This window comes from Cetorhinus maximus, chromosome 32 (assembly GCF_964194155.1).
Source record: "Cetorhinus maximus chromosome 32, sCetMax3.hap1.1, whole genome shotgun sequence".
In the NCBI taxonomy this organism is placed as follows: domain Eukaryota; kingdom Metazoa; phylum Chordata; class Chondrichthyes; order Lamniformes; family Cetorhinidae; genus Cetorhinus; species Cetorhinus maximus.
Window position 1 is genome coordinate 4971534 of NC_135910.1, and position 20524 is coordinate 4992057.

The 20524-nt window shown below is 47.5% G+C and overlaps 1 protein-coding gene across 4 annotated transcripts in view; it reads right to left on the reverse strand.

The window, feature by feature from the left end:
• LOC144671311 (uncharacterized) overlaps window positions 1-20524 on the reverse strand; it is an 88401-nt gene that overhangs the window by 45953 nt on the left and 21924 nt on the right. Inside the window, exon 2 of one of the 4 annotated variants that reach the window (XM_078533125.1) lies at window positions 6297-6379. The exons of the other annotated variants lie outside the window; for them this stretch is intronic. The gene's annotated coding sequence lies outside the window, so the exon portion shown is untranslated. The remainder of the gene's footprint in view (window positions 1-6296; window positions 6380-20524) is intronic. 4 annotated transcript variants of the gene reach the window in all.

Genomic DNA, 20524 nt, shown 5'->3' on the forward strand with positions numbered 1-20524 from the left:
ACCTCCGGCATCATCAGGAAATAAAGATTCATGCAGCAAGTTGCTGAATTGTGAAATTCACTGCTGAAGCAGATTCAACTGTAACTTTCAAAAATGAAATGGATAAAAATTAAAAGTGGAAATATTTGAAAGGTTATGGGGGAAGGGGAGGGTAGTGGGGCTAATTGTATAATTGAATGAGTGCAGGCTGCAACAAAACTCAAGAAGCTGGACACTATCCAGGACAAAGCAGCCCCGCTTGATTGGCACCCCATCCATAAACAGTCACTCCTCCACCACCGACGCACAGTAGCAGCAGTGTGTGTACCATCTACAAGATGCACTGCAGCAACTCACCAAGGCTCCTTAGACAGCACCTTCAAAACCCACAACCACTACCATCTAGAAGGACAAGGGCAGCAGGCGCATGGTAACGCCACCACCTGGAAGTTCCCCTCCAAGTCACTCACCATCCTGACTTGGAAATATATTACCATTCCTTCACTGTCGCTGGGTCAAAATCCTGGAACTCTCTTCCTAACAGCACTGTGGGTGCACCTATACACGGACAACAGCAATTCAGGCAGGCAGCTCACCACCACCTTCTCAAGGGCAATTAGGGACGGGCAATAAATGCTGGCACAGCCAGCGAAGCCCACATCCCGTGAATGGATAAAAGACGCCCACACTGTTACACAGAGACACCCTCACTGTTACACAGAGACACCCTGTTACACAGAGACACCCTCAATGTAACACAGAGACACCCTCACTGTTACACAGAGACACCCTCAATGTAACACAGAGACACCCTCACTGTTACACAGAGACGCCCTCACTGTTACACAGAGACACCCTCACTGTTACACAGAGACACCCTCAATGTAACACAGAGACACCCTCACTGTTACACAGACACCCTCACTGTTACACAGACACCCTCACTGTTACACACAGACACCCTCACTGTTACTCACGGACACCCTCACTGTTACACACAGACACCCTCACTGGTACACAGAGACACCCTCACTGTTACACAGACACCCTCACTGTTACACACAGACACCCTCACTGTTACACACAGACACCCTCACTGTTACACAGAGACACCCTCCCTGTTACACACAGACACCCACCCTGTTACACAGAGACACCCTCAATGTAACACAGAGACACCCTCACTGTTACACAGAGACACCCTCACTGTTACACAGACACCCTCACTGTTACACACAGACACCCTCACTGTTACACAGAGACACCCTCACTGTTACACAGACACCCTCAATGTTACACAGAGACACCCTCACTGTTACACAGAGACACCCTCACTGTTACACACAGACACTCTCAATGTAACACAGAGACACCCTCACTGTTACACAGAGACACCCTCAATGTTACACAGAGACACCCTCACTGTTACACAGAGACACCCTCAATGTTACACAGAGACACCCTCTCTGTTACACACAGACACCCTCCCTGTTACACAGAGACACCCTCACTGTTACACAGAGACACCCTCACTGTTACACAGAGACACCCTCAATGTTACACAGAGACCCTCACTGTTACACAGAGACACTCTCACTGTTACACAGACACTCTCACTGTTACACAGAGACACCCTCAATGTTACACAGAGACACCCTCACTGTTACACAGAGACACCCTCAATGTTACACAGAGACACCCTCCCTGTTACACAGAGACACCCTCACTGTTACACAGAGACACCCTCACTGTTACACAGAGACACCCTCACTGTTACACAGAGACACCCTCACTGTTACACAGAGACACCCTCACTGTTACACACAGACACCCTCACTGTTACACACAGACACCCTCACTGTTACACAGAGACACCCTCAATGTTACACAGAGACACCCTCCCTGTTACACACAGACACCCTCACTGTTACACAGAGACACCCTCCCTGTTACACAGAGACACCCTCCCTGTTACACACTGACACCCTCACTGTTACACAGACACCCTCACTGTTACACAGAGACACCCTCACTGTTACACAGAGACACCCTCACTGTTACACACAGACACTCTCAATGTAACACAGAGACACCCTCACTGTTACACAGAGACACCCTCAATGTTACACAGAGACACCCTCACTGTTACACAGAGACACCCTCACTGTTACACAGACACCCTCACTGTTACACAGAGACACCCTCACTGTTACACAGAGACACCCTCACTGTTACACAGAGACACCCTCACTGTTACACACAGACACCCTCACTGTTACACAGACACGCTCACTGTTACACAGAGACACCCTCAATGTTACACAGAGACACCCTCCCTGTTACACAGAGACACCCTCAATGTTACACAGAGACACCCTCAATGTTACACAGAGACACCCTCACTGTTACACAGAGACACCCTCACTGTTACACACAGACACCCTCACTGTTACACACAGACACCCTCACTGTTACACAGACACGCTCACTGTTACACAGAGACACCCTCACTGTTACACAGAGACACCCTCACTGTTACAGAGAGACACCCTCACTGTTACACAGAGACACTCTCACTGTTACACAGAGACACCCTCACTGTTACACACAGACACCCTCACTGTTACACACAGACTCCCTCACTGTTACACAGAGACACCCTCACTGTTACAGAGAGATGTCCTCACTGTTACACAGAGACACCCTCACTGTTACACAGAGACACCCTCACTGTTACACAGAGACACCCTCAATGTTACACAGAGACACCCTCACTGTTACACACAGACACCCTCCCTGTTACACAGAGACACCCTCACTGTTACACACAGACTCCCTCACTGTTACACAGAGACACCCTCACTGTTACAGAGAGACACCCTCACTGTTACACAGACACCCTCACTGTTACACAGAGACTCCCTCACTGTTACACAGAGACACCCTCAATGTTACACAGAACCCTCACTGTTACACAGAGACACCCTCCCTGTTACACAGAGACACCCTCACTGTTACACAGAGACACCCTCACTGTTACAGAGAGATGTCCTCACTGTTACACAGAGACCCTCACTGTTACACACAGACTCCCTCACTGTTACACACAGACTCCCTCACTGTTACACACAGACACCTCACTGTTACAGAGAGATGTCCTCACTGTTACACAGAGACCCTCACTGTTACACACAGACACCTCACTGTTACAGAGAGATGTCCTCACTACTACACAAGGACACCCTCACTGCTTTTATTTACTCATTCTTGGGTTGTGAGCAACACTGGCAAAGCCAGCATTTCTTCTCCAACTCTAATTGCCCTTGTCAATGTTTCTGTAGCAGTCCCACTTGCTACACCATTTCAGAGGATAGTTAATAGTTAACCACACTGTTGTGGATCTAGAGTCCCATGTAGGTAAGGACAGCAGATTTCCTCCCCAGTGAACCAGATGGGTTTTTAATGACAGTCTAGGAGTTTCATGATGATTATTAATGAAACTAGTATTTTATTCCAGGTTTATTAATTAATTGAATTTAAATTCCCCCAGCTGCCCTGTGGGATTTGAACTCATATCTCTGGACCATTGTTCCAGGCCTCTGGATTAGTGATCCAGTAATATCACCACGATGCTGCTGCTCCCAGTGAGACCCTTGATGTTACTCTGTTACATCTTAAAAAAAAACGCTAAATTTACACAAACGCTTTTCATGACCTCGGCACGTCCCGAAGTCCATTAAAGCTAATGAACCACTTTAGACGTACCCTGACTGCTGTAAGGTAGGAAAGGCAGCAGCCAATTTAAGCACAGCAAGTTCCCACAAACAGTATCAAATGAATGACCAGATAATCTGTTTTAAGTGTTGTTTGAGCAATAAATGGAATCAAGGCCCCTTTCGGTACAGAAGAAGGTCATTTGGCCCATTGTGCCTCTGCCAGCTCTTTGAAAGAGCTATTCAATAAGACCCACTCACCTGTACTTTTACCAGACTCTGTCAGTCCCTCCTATTTTAAATAAATATCCAACAGTGATAACACTTCAAAAGTACTTCATTGGCTGTGAAGCACTTTAGGATGTCCTCATGAAAGGTGCTATAGAAAGGCAAGTCATAATTAACTATTCCTTTATTCAGAGGGGCAAGCATGTGGAACTCACTACCGCAAGGAGTAGTTGAGGTGAATAGCATTGACACATTCTAAGGAGAAGCTAGATAAACGCGTGAGGGAGAAAGGAATAGAAAGATGTGGTGGCAAGGTTAGAATGAGAGATGATCCCATTGCAACAAGATTCTGAAGGGGCTTGTCAGGGTAGACTCTGGGAGATTGTTTCCACAGGCTGGGGTATCTAGAACATGAGGGCAGTGTCTCAAGGTAAGGGGCCGATCATTTAGGACTGAGATGAGCAGCAATTTCTTCACTCCAAGGGGCTGTGAGTCATTGGAATTTTCTACCCCAGAGGGTTGTGGATGCCCCATTGTTGAATACAGTTAAGGGTGGGATGGACAGGTTTTTGGTCCCTCAGGGAAACAAGGGATATGGGGAGCTGGCAGGAAAGCGGAGTTGAGGCAGCAAATGTTGAATTGTGGAGCAGGCATGACAGACCGCGTGGTCTACTCTTACCTGTGCTCTTGTGTTTTTAAATTTCTCTGCTCTGAGGAGAACAATTCCAGCTCCCTTAGTCTCTCCACACACCTCTGCACCCTCTCAGGGACCTTGATATCCTTCCTAAAGTGTGGTGTCCACAGAATTGAACAGAATACTGCAGCTGAGGTATAACCAGTGATTTATAAAGGTTTAGCATAACTTATTTCTTATATTCCTACTCTTATTTCTTAACTTATATCTTAAGTTTTTATAAATACTGGTATAATACTGCTGGTATGTAAGTTGATCTCAATTGGCCTTCTCTGCCATGAACCTTCCCATGAAAGGGATAAATTAGTCAAGATTCACAAATTAGGGTAGAGCATAAAACCTGTCACAGACTCATTGGCTGAGCAGCCTGTTTCTAGCCTGAAGAAATCTATCTCATTCTATATAAAAGTAAAGGAAGAGAACACTGTATATCCATATTTGCTGATAAGATTACGTTGGGTGGCACAGTAATGTGGATGGGAACAAGAAAATTGCAACGAGACACTGATAGATGAAGTGCATTGCGAGAAACTGTGGCAGGTGGAGTTCAGTGTGGGAAAGTGGGTGGTCATCCACATTGGACCTGAAGAGAGACATATTTTCCAAATGGTGAAAAGTTGGGACCTGTGAAGGAGCAGAGAGGTTTAGGGATCCATGTACAGAAGTCACTCAAAACTGGTGGGCAGGTACAAAAATAATTTCTAAAGCTAGTGGTAAGGTGGCCTTTATCTTAAAGAGATTGGGATACAAATAGGTGAAAGTTATGTCACAGCTATCCAAAGCTCTGATTATAACTGTTTAGAATACTGTGCTCAGTTCTGAACATTACACCTCAGGATGGATACATTGGCCTTAGAGTGGGTGCAGTACAGATTTACCAGAATTATACTGAGGCTTAGTGGGTTGAAATATGCACAGACTAGGCATATATTGCCTTGCATATAAACAGTAAGTGAGGAGCTTAAAGTTATTAAAGGATTTAATAGGGTAGATAGAGAGAGAGACTCAAGGGTGAGTCCAAACAGGGGCATAACATTTAAATAGAGCCAGACCATTCAGGGCTACTGTCAGGAAGCACTTTGCACACTAAGGGGAGGGTGGAAATCTGGAACTCTCTCCCTCAGAAACGCTGTTGAGGCTGGGGGGGGTCAATTGAAAATTTCAAAGTTGAGGTTAACAGGCCTGTGTTGGTTAAAGGGATTAGGATTAAGTAAGTAATGTGGATAAATGGAGTTAAAATACAGCCATGGTCTAATTGAATGGTGGAACAGGCTTGAGGGACTGAATAGGATCCACCTGTTCCGGTATTCCTATCTCCCTTTTGAAAGGTACTATTGAATCTGCTTTGAGGTGTCAGCTGTGGCTCAGTTCATAGCACCCTCGCCTTTGAATCAGAGGGTTGTGGGTTCATATCCCACTCCTGGAAAACCAGGAACTGTGATTGTACTCGAAAGAAGTTGAATCTGCTTCAACAAATTCCAGAATGACTAGCTCATAAACAAAATTCTCCTCATCCCTTCTTTGATCTTTCTTAATTCCGTGTCGTCTGCTTATTGGCCCTCCAGGCATCGGAACAATTTCTCCACATTTACTCATTCAAAATCCTTCAAATTCGAACACCTCTATTAAGTTGCTCCTTAAACTTCTCTGCAATAAACAGGACAACCCCAGCTTCTCATTACCTCTCCAAATATAGATGTCCCTCGTGCCTGGTACAATTCTGGTAAATCTCCTCTCCACTCTCGCCAAGGTCTTGACTTCTTTCCTAAAGAGAGATGACCAGAACTGAACACAAAACCTCAGTTGAGCTCTATATTGTAATTTACAACGGTTTAGCACAGCTCTTGTACTCCATGCCTTATTTTTAAAGCCAAGGATTTCCTAGGCTTTTCAAACAGCCTTCTCAACTTGTCCTGCCATCAATGTTTTGTGTATGTGAACCCTCAGGTCTCTCGGTCCCTGCATCCCCATTAAAATGGCACCATTTAGTTTATATTGCCTCTGGGATGGGTGGTATGGATGGCAGGATGATTGGTTGGAAGCACATGAAGCATGGTCAACCTTTAATAGAGTTAAGAAAACAGCTGATCAGTCCCTGGAGGAATATATTATGGACTTTGGTAAGTGGTATAAGAGACTGAAAATGTTTAACCTGGAAATCCCAGAGTCTGAGTTGGCATTTAAGTTACTCGAATGTGCACGCATTTCTCATGTTGATAGATTTTTGGTATTGACAGGGGTTCAATTCCATGGGAAAGACCCTCTCCTGGACCAAATGCCTGCTGCCCTAAAAAAAAACTCTGGGAAAACAGTCATTTCCAGCTGCTTTCCCATCAAATACAGGCTGCTCAGAGGAAAAGCAACGGATGGAGGATTCCATGGCAAAATATTAAACGCAGATTCCAGTAAAAAGACAGGGTTGCTGATGGGTCGTCTGAAGATGGTCATACTTTTAGCCAATCTGAGGGTTGAGACAGAAAGTGGGTCTGGGACAGCAACGGTAGGTGCTTGAACCCGAGAAACGCATGGGGAACAGTTAAATAGTGATATCGGAATGATTCTAAATATCATTACACAATGATTTGTTCACAGCGAAAGAATCGTGTTTTTGAAATAATGCATGAAACAGATAATTCCGATGCTGAAAACGATGGTGACTGTCATGAAGGAATTGTGCTGGTCACTGGGAGTTTGAATCCGGTGATAAGTATTTTGATGGCTGATTCATTCAACTGTGCAGTTTTAGATGGTGGTAGTGCTTACACAGTGTGTGGGGGTGTATTGGCTTGACTGCTACCAGGAGTGTCTTGATGAAGCAGGATCAGCGGAAGGTTAAGGAATATGGAAGCTCCACCTGCTTCAAGTTTGGAGATGATAGCGCACTAACACCTTCCAAAAGGGTGGTCCTCCCGTGCAGGATAGCTGGGATCAGTCTGTTCATCTGTACTGATGTGGTCTCTAGCGAGATACCTCGATTGTTAAGCAGATCTTTAATAAAAAAAGCACTGGCATTGGCCTCAAAGTTCATGTCGTTGGAAGTCCTCGCAAGCAGGACTGTGGCCTAGCTGCTGCTGTTTTTTTTATTCTTTTCATGGGGTGTGAATGTCCCATGAAAAGAGACTGGTATCAGGACAGCAAATGACAAGGGAATGTATGGGTGGAGGTCGAGGAGTCAGAGCTCAGGGGGTCAAACTGTTGCCTCTGATGTCATGGAGGTTATGGGACTCACACCCCACTCCATGAATCTTGAGTCCATTTTCTAGACTGACATTCTAGTACAGCATTGAGGGAGTGCCACAGGTGCCATCTTTTGGATGAAATTCTAAACCAAGGTGCTGTCTGCCCTCTCAGATTTTTTAAAACTATTCTTTCATGGGATGTGGGCATCGCTGGCAAGGCCAGTGTTTATTGCCCATCCCTAATTGCCCTTGAGAAGGTGGCAGTGAGCCTCATTCTTGCTTCTGCAGTTTATGTGGTGTAGGTACACCCACAGCGCTGTTAGGGAGCGAGTTCCAGGATTTTGACCCAACGACAGTGAAGGAACGGCGATATATTTCCAAGTCAGGATGGTGAGTGACTTGGAGAGGAACTTGCACACGGTGATGTTACCATGTGTCTGTTGCTCTTGTCCTTCTAGGTGGTAGAGTTCGCAAGTTTGGAAGGTGCTGTCTAAGGAGCCTTTGTGAGTTCCTGCAGTGCATCTTGTAGATGGTACACACTGCTGCTTCTGTGCGTCGGTGGTGGAGGGAGTGAATGTTGAAGGTGAGATCCTATTTATATCCCAGTACATCCCTGGAAGGACCCTGACATGAAGAAATTTGAGGCTGTGGTCATCTTGATAGCCATGGGTAATGGGTGGCTACTTACTCCTCTTCTGGGGAGGTCTTCTTCCAAGAACTTGCATATGTCTCCGATCACTTGCCACGAGAGCCTGAGCTTTGGGAGGCACTGCTGTTCAGGAGCTAAGGGACCTGACCCTTGGCCTGTCGAGCCTGTGATGGAGGTATTGACCCCTTGGAAGTGCAACAGCGTGGAGAAGGCTGCTGCTGCTGTCAGAATTGCTATCTCTGTCGCTTTGGCTGCTAAGCTGGAAGACGCTGCACTTTCTCCTCAGAGGTCCAGTTAACTGCAGAACATGTATACCCTATGGCCAGGATTTTACAGCCCCCTCCCACCCAGCGGGATATTACGGTCCTGCCGAACTGAATGGGCATTTAAGTGCCTCGCCGCATCGCCGGGGGGCGGGGGAGACACGCCATGGTGGGGCCATACAATCCTGGCCCACGTTACAGGGAAGTCTCACAGGCAATAAGGTGAGCTCACCATCAGAGGAATTGACAGGCAATGCACAAAGTTGCTGACTCCAGTAAGATCAGTGATTTCAGGGTGAAAGAGCTTGTCAGCACCAGCATTTCACTGTGGATGGCCACAGTCTCGCTGGTTTCACTCTTTATAATGCTCGGGTTGGATCCAGTTGCACTCCGTGCTGAGTTCCCACTTTGCACTCGCCTTTTCCAGCCTAGCGCGTTGCAGATACAGCGTGGAACCCGTGCGCTGTTGGTAAAAAGGTTCCACACTCCAAAAGGCTCTGACTTCAGTTGCTTTCCCCCATGACACATGGGGCGGGATTTCACGCCGACAGGATCTTACCGTCCCGCCAAAGCCGGTGGACTCTCGATTGGCTCGCCACATTTGACAGCCCCACCCCCGCCACGACAGGGCCTTAAAATTCCGCCCAATGGTGTTTCCCCACTTCACTCAGCTCAGGGGAAGCCGGGAGAGGGCAGGGCGATGCCGAGGTCCCGACCCAACATCAGTTTCTGGGGTTTTCCCACATGTAATGAAATCCTCTTCTACCGGGCTGAGGAAATTCTGCCCGTGTGTCCAAGTGAGGCAGAGGAGCAGAGCAATCTGGGTCTATACATATATAAATCACTCGCAATCACTAAATCACTAGGTCATTAAATAAAGCCAATTGGGGTTCGTTTCTAGAGGGTCGGAATTTAAAGCAGAGAAGTTACCCTCTCCTTATTGTCACGCAGTTGCATCCATACCACAAAAGGCATAGACAATTGGGTGGGCTACAAAGTGATGGTCGGTGCCCCAGCGACAGACAGCGCCTTCAATCGAGTTGGCACTTGGATTGCCGCTGAGCGTCCTCCCACATCATGGCAGCAGGAAGCTTTCCAAAGTGGGTCAAAGTCAAAAAGTTTCACAAACTGAATTGGGCAAAATGGCATCTCTCCGACGCCAATGTCTCCTCATTTACAGTGCACAGTGAATCATGGAATGTTCCAGTGCAAAAACACCACCAAGCTATATAAGGCGATATCAGGGCAGATGACCAAAACCTTGGTCAACGAGGTAGGTATTGTGGAGCGTCTTAAAGGCAAAGAGAGAGCGGGTAGCGAGGTGGAGAGGTTCAGCGAGGGGATTCCAGAGCTTAGGGTCCGGGCAGCTGAAGACACAGCCGCCAATGAGGCAGTGGTTAATATCAGGGATGCTCAAGATGTTAGAATTAAAGGACAGATGTCTCGGAGGGTTGTGGGGCTGGAGGTGATTATAGAGAATAAGAGGGAGGGGGGAGAGACCATGGAGAGATTTGCAAACAAGGAGGAGAATTTTGTAATCATGTGATGTGACCAGGAGCCAATGTAGGTTAGCGAGTATAGGGATGGTGGGTAAACAGGACTTGCCGTGTGTTAGGATTCAACAGGCCCGTGTTTTACTTTAGCTCCAACATCTGGGTTTATCTCATTCTCCTGTTCACTCCCCGTTCACTTTAATGTTTATAATTAAAACAGTGAAAGAATTTACAGACCTCTCTGGCTGAGCTGCACTCTCCCACTCAAAAACATGAGGAATTTAATTCCACTCAGTGTGCCAATCAGCTGAAAGAAAGGGCTTTATTCAACTCCCAGGGTTGTGAGCTGAGTGAATTATTCACTCCTTTCCCACACTCCAGCATTCGAAACCCACATTCCCTCCTCAGTAAAGGTCAACCATTGTTATTCTGGACTTTATTTTTCTCGGACAATAAGAGTGAGTACTGCTGCTGACATTCCTGTCCATCTGTGGAATGTGTCACAGAAGCTGGCTCAGAAATTCCACACACAGAATTCTGAAAGTGAAAACACCAGAACGGGGCAGTTACTCTGCAGTGCAGCCACACCTGGAGTACGGGTACGGCTCTGGGTCCTGGTATAGCCACACCTGGAGTACGGGTACGGCTCTGGGTCCTGGTATAGCCACACCTGGAGTACGGGTACGGCTCTGGGTGCTGGTACTGCCACACCTGGAGTACGGGTACAGCTCTGGGTCCTGGTATAGCCACACCTGGAGTACGGGTACGGCTCTGGGTGCTGGTACTGCCACACCTGGAGTACGGGTACGGCTCTGGGTCCTGGTACTGCCACACCTGGAGTACGGGTACAGCTCTGGGTGCTGGTACTGCCACACCTGGAGTACGGGTACAGCTCTGGGTGCTGGTACTGCCACACCTGGAGTACGGGTACAGCTCTGGGTGCTGGTACTGCCACACCTGGAGTACGGGTGGAGCTCTGACTTCTGTTTCAGCCACACCTGGAGTACAGGTACTGTTCTGGGTCCTGGTACAGCCACACCTGGAGTATGGGTACAGCTCTGGGTCCTGTTTCAGCCACACCTGGAGGACAGTTACAGCTCTGGCTCCTGTTTCAGCCACACCTGGAGGACAGGTACAGCTCTGGGTCCTGGGTAGGTGACAGGGTGAATGCTGAAAGGATGTTTCCCTTGACGGAGAGGCTAGAACTAAGGGACATGGTTTAAAAATAAGGGGTCTCCCATTTAATACGAAGGTGAGGAAAAAATTTTTCTCTCAGAGGGTCATGAGTCTTTGGAACTCTCTTCCCTGTAGAGCGTTGGAGGCAGGGTCATTGAATATTTTTAAGGCTGAGTTAGATAGATTATTGATTGACAAGGGAGTCAAGGGTATAGGGGGTAGGTGGGAATGTGAAGTTGAGGCTGCAATCAGATCAACCATGATCATATTAAATGACAGACCAGGCTCGAGGGGCCGAATGGCCTACTCCTGCTCCCAATTCATAGGTTCACAAGTTCGTATGGTATGGCCACACCTGGAGTATGGGTACAGTTAATAGCAGCTAATTAGTAGGAGCTGTTCAGAAATGTTTTTGGTAGAACACAAAACCTGTACCTAACTTTTTTTTTTGCAAGTGTTTCACTTATGTTATTAAATAATCTTGGTCAACAATGAGAGATAGAATAAAACTAAAAGGTAAGGACTTATATGAAGGCAAAGAACAGTAGAGATCCAGTTTCCCAACATTTGTTTTAATGACTAGTGACAAGTCAGTCCAAGACCTTAATAAATTTGATAAGGTCTCAAATACTGTAGGAGAGTCTGCTCTGAAGAAGAGTCAAACGTTAACTCTGTCTTTCTCTCCACAGACGCTGTCAGACCTGCTGAGCTTTTCCAGCATTTTTTTGTTTTTATTTCAGATTTCCAGTGTCCGCAGTATTTTGCCTTTATCTCAAATACTGTAGTTGGCTTGTGACAAACCTCAGAATGTGAGCAATCAGGAGACAAGTAACAGAATGGACAGCAGGCTGACTGCTAAACAGAAACCAGAGAGTAGGGATTAAGGGTAGTTGCTCAGATTAGCAAATGGTCCAAAGAGGTGTTCCACAAGGATTGGTGCTGAGACCACTGCTGTTCACAGGAATGATTTGGACTTGGGTACCGGATGCAAAATTTGCCATTCATCCTAAATGAGGGGGTGGGGGTACAGTTAATATAGAGGAGAACAGGGACAAACAATGGGTGTAATTGGTAAATTAACTTCAAAATAGACAAATGCGAGGTGGTACATTTTGGTCAGAAGAACAGGAGGTCACATACACCTTTGAAAATGAGGGTCGAAATGGGATGGAGGAAAAATGTGGTCGGAAAAACAAAAATGCAGAGTATTTCTTAAATGGGGAGAGATTGGGAAATGTTGATGTCCAAAGAGACCTGGGTCTCCTTGTTCATAAGTCACTAAAAGCTAACATGCAAGTGCAACAAGTAATTAAGAAGGCAAATATTATGTTAGCCTTTACTGCAAGGGGAGTTGAGTACCGGAATAAGGAAATCTTGCTGCCGTTGGTGAGACCACACCTGGAGTGTTGTGTGCAGTTTTGGCCTCCTTATCTAAGGAATAATGTACTTGCCATAGAGGAAGTGCAACGAAGGTTCACCAGACTAATCCTGGGGTGACGGGATTGTCCTATGAGGAAAGATTGAGGAGACTGGACCTGTATCCTTTAGAGTTTGGAAGAATGAGAGGTGATCTCAATGAAGAGTATAAAGTTCTTACAGGGCTCGACAGGGTAGATGCAGGAAGGATGTTTTCCCTGATTGGGGGCTCTAGAACCAATCAGTGTCAGAATAAAAGGTAGGCCATTTAGGATTGAGATGAGGATGAATTTCTTCAGTCAGAGGGTGGTAAATCTTTAGAATTCTCTATCCCAGAGGGCTATGGATGCTCAGTCATTGAGCATGTTCAAAGCAGAGGTTGATAGATTCCTAGATACCAATGACATTAAGGGATGCAGGGATAGAGCGGGGAGACAGCATTGATGAGCCATAATCTAGTTAAATGGCGGAGCAGGCTCGAGGGTTCGAACACTCTGCTTCTGCACAGGAGAAGATGCAAAAAAGATTCTCTAGAAACATACCAGAACTAGGTATTGGGAAATCTTCCAAAAAGCTGTTGAGGCTGGAGATCAACTGAAAATGTCAAAAATGAGCTTTGCTGGGCAAGTATATGAAAGAATTTGGAACAAAGGTGAGTAAATGAACTTAAGATCCAGATCAGTCATGATCTAACTGAATGGTGGTGGAACAGGTTCAAGGGGCTGAATGGCCTCCAGATTCTATTCCTGTGGCATCCTGCAGTATGGATACAGATCTGGACCACAGTCACACCTGACATTGGTCAGTGGAGGGGTCAGCAGTTTGAAGCTGGGCTTGATAGGCTGAGGTCTTTCTTGGACTCCTAAACTCCCTCTGAAATGGCCCAGCAAGCCTCTCAGTTGCATCAAACCACTAGAAAGTCTCAAAGGAATGAAACCGGACAGATCTTCTAGCATCAATCTAGGCACTGGAAACGACAACAGCAAACTCAGCCCTGTCGACCCTGCAAAATCCTAAAGAACACAGCTGCTAGACTGGGTCTGCGGTAGGTGGTGAGGGAGCCAACAAGAGGGAAAAACATACTTGACCTCATCCTCACCAACCTACCTGTCACAGATGCATCTGTCCATGACAGTATCGGTAGGAGTGACCACCACACAGTCATTGTGGAGACGAAGTCCCATCTTCACATTGAGGATGCCCTCTATCGTGTTGTGTGGCACTACCATCGTGCTAAATGGGATAGATTTTGAACAGATCTAGCAACTCAAGACTGGGTAACTATGAGGTGCTGTGGGTCATCAGCAGCAGCAGAATTGTGCTCAACTACAATCTTTAATCTCATGGCCCAGCATATCCCCCACTCTACCATTACCACCAAGCCAGGGGATCAACCCTGGTTTAGAGAGGAGTGCAGGAGGGCATGTTAGGAGCAGCACCAGGCATGCCTAACAATGAGGTGTCAACGTGGTGAAGCTACAACACAGGACTACTTGCGTGCCAAACAGCATAAGCAGCAAGTGATAAGAGCTAAGTGATTCCACAACCAACAGATCAGGTCTAAGCTCTGCAGTCCTGCCACATCCAGCCGTGAATGGTGATGGACAATTAAACAACTCACTGGAGGAGGAAGCTCTACAAATATCCCCATCCTCAATGATGGAGGAGCCCAGTACAGCAGTGCAAAAGATAAGGCTGAAACAATTGCAACAATCTTCAGCCTGAAATGCCGAGTGGATGATCCATCTCGGCCTTCTCCAGAGGTCCCCAGCATCACAGATATCAGTCTTCAGCCAATTCAATTCACTCCACGTGACATCAAGAAACGACTGAAGGCACTGAATAGTGCAAAGGCTATGGGGCCTGACAATATTCCAGCAATAGTACTGAAGACATGTGCTCCAGAACTTGCCTGGCCCCTAGCCAGGCTGTTCCAGTACAGCTACAACACTGGCATCTACCCGGCTATGTGGAAAATTGCCCCGTTTTGTCCTGTACACAAAAAGCAGGACAAATGCAACCCGGCCAATTACTGCCCCATCAGTCTACTCTGGTCATCAGTAAAGTGATGTAAGAGGTCGTCAACAGGGCTATCAAGCGGCACTTGCTTAGCAATAACCTACTCACTGACGCTCAAATTGCGTCCCGCCAGGGCCACTCAGCTCCTGACCTCATTACGGCCTTGCTTCAAACATGGACAAAAGAGCTGAACTCCCGAGGTGAGGTGAGAGTGACTGCCCTTGACATCAAGGCAGCATTTGACCAAGTGTGACACTGAGGAGCCCTAACAAAACTGGAGTCAATGGGAATCAGGGGGGAAACTCTCCGCTGATTGAAGTCCTGCCTGGCACAAAAGAAGATTGTTGTGGTTATTGGAAGTCAATCATTTTGGTTCCAGGACATCACTGCATGAGTTCCTCAGGGTAGTGTAGTCAGCCCAACCATCTTCAGCTGCTTCATCAATGACCTTCCTTCCATCATAAGGTCAGAAGTGGGGATGTTCGCTGATGACTGCACAATGTTCAGCACCATTCGCGATTCCTCAGATACTGAAACAGTCCATGTCCAAATGCAGCAAGACCTGGACAACATTCAGGCTTGGGATGACAAGTGGCAAGTTACACTCATTCCACACAAATGCAAGGCAATGGCCTTCTCCAATAAGAGAGAATCTAACCATCGCCCCATGAAATTCAACGAAAAGAAAAGTTTTAAGAAACTCTTGGTTGCATTGAGCAGCCATTAACATCACTTCCTTCTTTTGACATAGTTGTGACAGGAAGCAGAAAGGAAGGGCCAGCAATTGGCTGGATCTTCACAAATTTTGTTTCCATGTTTGATGGTCTGTCTGGCAGATCAATCCCAATCCCCTACTTTATCAAACTCATAAATAGTGTGTAAATAACTGATAATTTAATGAACTCAACCTGACAACAAATGATCTATGGACTTTAATACAAAATGTAGAACGCAGTCAATGTTTCCTTTTCATTCTGTAAAATAGAGACCTGCATCTTACAATATATTGTAAATGTTTGAATAATTGAGCAATTCTTTTAATATTTTATAGTTAATTATTGTTTCAATGATTTGTCTATAATTATGTCTATCTGTCTATCACTGGCACTCCCTCTCCTTACTCAAGTTCTCCTCAGTCCCACTCTGGGATCGTTATAGCAACACTGAGCCAATCTCTCACTGGACAGGCACATTTGATCACTACAGCAACACCAAACCAATCCCTAATTGGACAGGCACAGCAGCGGGATCGCTATGGCAAAACTGAGCCAATCTCTCACTGGACACGCACAGCAGCAGGGTCGATATGGCAACACCAAGCCAATCCCTAATTGGATAGGCACAGCAGCGAGATCGCTATGGCAACACTGAGCCAATCCCTCACTGGATTCCATGCCAAGATCCAGTGTAAAAGTTGCCAGCAAACATTGGATTTATGGTTAGTTGTGACCAGAGTGATTGCCATATTTTAGCTTTCCCTATTATTCAGGTCAATGATGCTATTTTTCACTATCCACAGATTCACAGAATGGTTACAGCACAGAAGGAGGACATTCAGCCTGGCCCATGCTGGCTCTCTGAAAGAGAAATTCACCTAGTGCCACCTCCACCTTCTCCCCGTACAATAACCGCACTGAATCTGTCTTTCAAATGCTGTGGAAATGCCAGCGACATCCGCAGTGACCCTTTCTCTGACCCTCTGGAGCATCCAATCAGAGTGGAACCACACCATTTGCTGCTCGCTGCTCCTGTTTACATCCTGGTGTTCCATGGGATGGGGGAGGGGGCATTCCCAAGGGCACGGGAATAGCGTTCCATGGAAAAGCCTTGCTTGCGGCAGTAGGCCAACCTCCCGAAATCATGCGCTGGTTTCCTGCTTGCCAATCCAACATGGACAAGAGTTGTGTCATGCCTAGAAAGTCCCAATTACCTGATGTTCTTTGCAAGACTCCAGACACTATTTGTACGCCTGCTTCCCAGCTTTCCCGAGGACTGATCCCATTCCCAGGTTTATTTTTCCCCAACAGTAAGTCTCCCCCTCAAGGTGCAAACTCACTCAATGGACCAGCTTTTGAGCGTGAGCACAGAGGATGAATGTTGTTTAACACCTGGGGGGGGCGGGGAGGGGGGTGGGTTCTGATCCCAACAATCACAAATACACATTTGCTAACAAAGATCACCGGAACCAAGGAGGAGATATTAACTTCCAGCTGGTACTGTACTGTCTATGGCAACTCCTATGCACGTACAGTGCAGAGCTGGTAAAAGAGGGTGATTCACTCCAGTCTCCTACTGTAAGACCCGTGTCAGTTAAACATCAAAGCGTCAAGTCTAAGAGCTGATATTACTTAGTCAGATAGATCAGCAGAAATAGTGCAGCTACTCCACTAAATAACCTAACTCTCAGCCAGGCCCTGTGCCTCAACTCAAGCGCAATGTGAGAATTATACAACTGTCCTGCTCCCTCCTCTCCTGAAGGTACTGAGTCTCACTGGGGTATAGAATCACACTCACACTGACTCTCACTGGGGTACGAGTTCCACACACACTGACTCTCACTGGGGTATGGGTTCCACACACACTGACTCTCACTGGGGTACGAGTTCCACAAACACTGACTCTCACTGGGGTACGAGTTCCACACACACTGACTCTCAGTGGGGTAAGGGTTCCACACACACTGACTCTCACTGGGGTACGAGTTCCACACACACTGACTCTCACTGGGGTAAGGGTTCCACACCCACTGACTCACACTGGGGTATGGGTTCCACACACACTGACTCTCACTGGGCAATGGGTCCCACACACACTGATTCTCACTGGGGTACGAGTTCCACACACACTGACTCTCACTGGGGTACGAGTTCCACACACACTGACTCTCACTGGGGAATGGGTTCCACACACACTGATTCTCACTGGGGTACGAGTTCCACACACACTGACTCTCACTGGGGTACGAGTTCCACACACACTGACTCTCACTGGGGAATGGGTTCCACACACACTGACTCTCACTGGGGTATGGGTTCCACACACACTGATTCTCACTGGGGTACGAGTTCCACACACACTGACTCTCACTGGGGAATGGGTTCCACACACACTGACTCTCACTGGGGAATGGGTTCCACACACACTGATTCTCACTGGGGTACGAGTTCCACACACACTGACTCTCACTGGGGTACGGGTTCCACACACACTGATTCTCACTGGGGTACGAGTTCCACACACACTGACTCTCACTGGGGAATGGGTTCCACACACACTGACTCTCACTGGGGAATGGGTTCCACACACACTGATTCTCACTGGGGTACGGGTTCCACACACACTGACTCTCACTGGGGAATGGGTTCCACACACACTGACTCTCACTGGGGAATGGGTTCCACACACACTGATTCTCACTGGGGAATGGGTTCCACACACACTGATTCTCACTGGGGTACGGGTTCCACACACACTGACTCTCACTGGGGTACGGGTTCCACACACACTGACTCTCACTGGGGTACGGGTTCCACACACACTGACTCTCACTGGGGTACGGGTTCCACACACACTGATTCTCACTGGGGAATGGGTTCCACACACACTGATTCTCACTGGGGTACGGGTTCCACACACACTGACTCTCACTGGGGTATGGGTTCCACACACACAGTCTCTCACCAGGATACAGATTGTTACAGAACAGGAGGCAATTTGTCCGTTGTGTCTGTGCCGATTCTTCACGGGAACAGTTCACCGAGTGCCATTCCCCCCCTTCTCCCCGTAAGCCTGCACAATCTTCCTTTTCAGGTATCAGTCTAATCCCATTTTCAATGCCTCGATTGAACCTGCCCCCACCGCGACCTCAGGCAGCGCATCCCAGGCCTTAACCACTCGCTGGGTGAAAAGGTTTTAGCTCATGTCGCCATGTTTCTTTTGCATTTACCTTCGATTTAAGGTAATTAACAAGCAGCCAGGAAATGGGGGAGAAATTATTTTACACAGCTGTTGTTATGATCTGGACTGAGCTGCCTGGAAGAGCGGTAGAAACAGATTGAATAGGAATTTTCAAAAGGTAATTGGATAAATATTGGAAGAGGAGAAAATCAGCAGGGTTTATGGGGCAAAAGTAGGGGGGTGGAACTGATTGGGCAGCTCTTCCAAAGAGCTAGCACAGGCATGATGGGTTGAATAGCCCTCTTTGGTGCTGTAAGACTTTATTTTAATTCCATGAGTCTGAGAGCTGGTTTTGATTGAATTAATCCCGTCGTGAGTCAGGTTCAGAAGGATAACTCACTCCTCTGACGCGAATGATAAATTAAATTACAGGAGGTTCCTAAGAGGTTAGCAGTCACTTTCCCATTCCCAGGGCTACTTCCTGTCAATGACGCAGCCTCCAAATCTTTTTCAAACGGAGATGCCTTCCCCGCACCCTCTTTCCCCCATCCACCTCCTTCCTGAGGACAGCAGTAAGCAGGAAAGGTGTGTCCTGCATTAAATGACACATCCGCTTCTTTGTACTCATCGGCAGCGTGATGCTCCCTGAATCACTGTCCCGGTTGGGAATACAGGATGTTGCACAGGGTGGGTTGGGTCTGCCCCCTGCCCCCACCGTGCAGATGGGGTTGCGGGCGGGTTGAGAGGGGGCAGGAAATAAGGGGAGCCACTTTGAGAGGCTCCCCGATGCCAACCCACCATTAGGGAATTTTCTCAGGGCCGGTACAGCAAAAGGGTTTGGCTGCCTGCTCCACCAAGGTTGGTTAAGGCCCCAGTTCGGAGCGATTTTGCAGCATTGCCAGGACTTTCTCACTGGCAGAGCTGCCCCCTGCCGAGTCCAGTGACTGCCAACTCACTGGAGGCAGCCTCCCCGTGGAAAGCCAGGTGGCCATCAAAGCCAGAGGCTCCCCACGCTCCATTGACAGAACAATAGCGCCTGTGTCTAGATCCGGCGGAGAGGTTTCTCCTCCATCGAGATGCCCCTACCTTCAGGGGTTTTCACTGCAGGTCTGCTGTGTTTGTGAGCGAGGAGTCCTTCATGCTGAGGGGCCGTTGTGGTTCCTGATCTGCTTCAGCAATGACCACCTCTCTCGGTGGCTCCAGAGCTTCAGGCCCTCGGTCTGGGCTTCCAGCCTCAGAGGTTCGCCCACCATCCTGAACAGACAGCGAGCCCAATGCTCTCGCTGCTGGTAGGTAAGAGCTCGAACCCCCATTTGGTCCTGAAAAGTGGGGTGTTCCAAAGCCCATGGGAAAATGCCCCAGTGTTCCACGTACAGCCACCAGTCACCCGTGACACTCACACGCACTTACCATTTTGCAGAGATCACCCCAGCCTCCACTTTCACAACATCGCCCATCTCTGCACCCTCAGCCCATCTGCTACTAAAAAACTCACCCATGTCCTTTTACCTCTAAACCTGACTATCCCAAAATCTCCTGGTTGGCTTCCCACCTATCTCCCAAAAGAAATTTGAGCTCATCCAAAGACCCAGCTGCCTTATCCTAACTCATACCATCTCTTTTGCCCATCGGCCCCATGTTCATTGACCTACATTGGTTCTCAGTCCAGCAATGCTTTGATTTTAAAATTACCTTCCCTGTTTTCAAATCCCTCCATGGCCTCAACCCATCTCATCTCTGTAATCTCCTCCAACCCTACAGGGACTTCACAATCCTTCAACTTGCCCCTCCCCGATTTTCATCACTTCACCATTGGTG